General features: G+C 35.3%; 1 non-coding gene across 1 annotated transcript; it reads left to right on the top strand.

Moving 5' to 3' along the window:
- Nucleotides 1-1,222: 1,222 nt before the first annotated feature.
- LOC125052097 lies at nucleotides 1,223-1,384 on the top strand. Its single transcript, XR_007117407.1, has one exon. It is a non-coding gene; the product is annotated as a U1 spliceosomal RNA (small nuclear RNA).
- Nucleotides 1,385-3,326: the final 1,942 nt, after the last annotated feature.

Below are 3,326 nucleotides of genomic sequence, written 5' to 3'. Positions count from 1 at the left end.
CGAGAGCTTCGAGATGACAAAGAACGAGCTGAGCATGACGTACAGACTCAAGCGGTAACGCAAGTTCGGCTATGTACGTCGACTGCAAACAACTTATATGACGAGAGAACGTTGAGGTCTTTGCTAACGCGGCTAGTAAATGGAATACCTAGTCAGTTATTAGATAGCCTAACGTAAACAATAAAAAGTAAGTTGAAAAACTACTTTTTTATGCCTTTGTCGCGTTCCTAAACAAGACGGTTACATTTATACAAAGTACAAACCACAGTGGTGTTCTAATGTTACATAATATCATGGTTTTATTATATTATTCTGTAAAATGAATAAATAAAAAAAAACATGTGTGTGTATTTATGTACACGCGTTAGAAGTTACAAGGTAAAAATCTTTTTCAAAATTTATCTTTCGCCTTATTTAATACATTGAAAGTTTAATTATATCGCATTATCTAGTTAAATAAAGTTTATGTAAATATCACAAAAAAATTTTTTTTTACATAATTAAATCAATGGCCTTTTTTTATTTTAAAATGTTGACTATGCTAACTTCAGGATGACGGTATTTTGTGACTGTTTGCGCACACATCGTAAAAATTTACTCGCATCATTTTTCCCTCACGCGCCAAAAAATATAACTTCAACATTTAAAAAAAAGATTATGAATAAAAATAACGCTAAACTAAGCTTTGTAAATTAAACCACAATAAGCTGACAAACCCATGTCGCTCGTGATAAAATAATTTCCGCCATATAAACCGATCTTTTGGAAAGATTTATGAGCTTTTGCCCTCTCGTCGTCGTATGTCAAACTTCGACTCCTGCCAATCTACAAATAATCGATACTATTAAAACGTTCCATACTTTTCCACTCAGAGATTTACGTTTTGTAACATTGAACTGATCATTATTTTTATTAACAAAATAACAATGAACATAATAAGTTGGCGTACCAAATTTGACAGCGATAAATAGAACGGTCATAAAATAATATAAAAGCGAGGACTTTTTATTTCTTATAGTTACATATTTGTTCATATTAATTCTTAACTGAAACTGTATGGTGTTAATGTAAAAATTCAAAATCACATGCTACAGCAAACAATATATGCAATATAGTAATAAAACAGCAACAGATGGCGCTACAAAATGCAAACGTATTTCCAAATCGCGGTATAAGTATGATCAAGCTGTGGGTCATATAGTCTCGGCTAGTTAGAGAAATCATACTTACCTGGCGTAGGAGACACCGTGATCAATAAGGCGGTTCTCCCAGAGTGAGACTTATTCATTGCACTGCGGATAAGTTGACCTCTGTGATTATCCCTAATGTGGATAACTCGGACGCGTAATTTTTGATAGTGGGGACTGCGTACGCGCCGTCCCCCTCTATTCTCTGTGAATCAATACTTATAACTTTATAGCTGTTGGGCAGATTAAGGTAATAATAACTTTTAGCAAAGGATGTTGGTGGAAATGATTATTGATCATTCACTTAGTATTATGATACTAATTACCAACTGTCTATTTCTTTCCTGTGGCGCGGTTTTACACGAGTTAATATGAATCCCGTACATAAATGCGCGCTTTTCCATTATTTTGTTGCGGACCGTTTTGAAAGTAACAGCCCGTTCCCACTAGTCGAAAGTCGCATAAGACTAAAAGTCGAATGCTCTGGTCACCATACACTTTATATGGAGCTGTTCACATTAGATGAGACGCGACTTTTAGTCGAATACGACTCAAAAAACCATCCGACGGGCCAGCGCCCGTCTTAAGACTAAAAGTCGCGTCGAATCATGCTCGCATAGGTGCCTGCTTGTTGCTGTTCACACTAGTCGTACGTCTTTACGACTCGAGCGCGTTGTTACCTCTCTCCCCGCCCCGCTTCCTAGACACATTCCTACACATTGCTTGCTCACTCCATTCGTGTTTTTTTGTTTGTTGTGTGAAAATGGAGAAAGAAATAAAAGCCGAAGAACTTATTCCATTAGTTGAGTCGATCTTTCTGTTAGGATTGGGTGCATCCAGTATTTTCTTGGAATTGACATTTTTTTCAACTTTTTTAATTTTCTTCGTAAGTAGTAGAGCACAACATCGCGAATTCGCTACGTACTGAATGGCGCGAAACTACGATCTATACGACTCGCGACGCAGTGTGAACAGGGACATCAGACTTTCGACTTTTAGTCTTATGCGACTTTCGACTAGTGGGAACGGGCTGTTACTACAAGACTACTAAGATTATGTACATATTTTTAAAAATTTTGTAATAAGTAATATCAAATTTAAATTATTGATAAACAAAGCTATAGTCAACCTCAGAACTATGACATTCTCATTATTATAGACTAGCTAGCCGTTTCGCGCCCGCTTTGCTGGACGAATTAAAATAAATTTTATGTTTCATTATTTTATTTTTTTTTCATATTTTTATTATTCTTCTTTTTAACTTCCCGCTAAGAAAATTGAAATATTTCGAAAATCGAGTTTTTAACAGATGTTGACGTTTAGAGGTTATAGGAAGCCTCCCCGAATGTTTCCGCGGTGAAGTTCGTATGGATAAATTTTCATAAAAGTAAAACAGCAATAAAAAATGAAGGAACGTTGGAATTTAATAAATAAATAGCCATAAACCATCTAGGATAAATTTCGCATCGAATACATAATACATACGATCAGTGGTTTAGGCGTGATTGAGCCTCAAACGAAGACCATTTTCATTATATATATATAGATTAGCGTGACCTTTATTGTCATAGATATTAATGTTGTACGACAATCTTACCAAAAACACAACCCAGTTTAAAAGAAGATTAAAACTATAAACGTAGTCAGAAATTAAAAACAAACAATATACAGAGCTGTATAAATCGGGAGCGGACGGAGAAACGACTAACTTCACCATTCATTTACAAAGTAAACCCCAACTTGAACCCTCGAAACTCATTAAAAGTAAATCCGGTGCATTTTCTAAAGACGTTGAATTAAAGCTTCTTTTAAGAAATTTTCTTAAACTGAAGGCGCTGCGGTGCGCCTCATTTGCCACTATTGAACCCTCTGCCCTGAATGCAACGCCCTGAACCTAAGAAAGTCCTTTTATGTTTGAAATTATTCGTGATTCAAACTCTAATTGGACTAATAGAATATGTGAGGAAAATATTGAATAGCCCCTTAATGTTGCGGACTGTGTCGTCTTCGTACGATATTATTTTAATATTTTGGAAATAAATATAGCCTGATACTAAGGAGTAATGCAGCTAATGGTGAAAAGATTTTTGAAGTCGGTCCAGGTGTTTTTAAGTTTATTCTTTAAAGAATACAGATAGT

The sequence above is a fragment of the Pieris napi genome, chromosome 8 (assembly GCF_905475465.1).
Source record: "Pieris napi chromosome 8, ilPieNapi1.2, whole genome shotgun sequence".
NCBI lineage: Eukaryota > Metazoa > Arthropoda > Insecta > Lepidoptera > Pieridae > Pieris > Pieris napi.
This window is presented reverse-complemented; position numbering and strand designations above follow the sequence as displayed.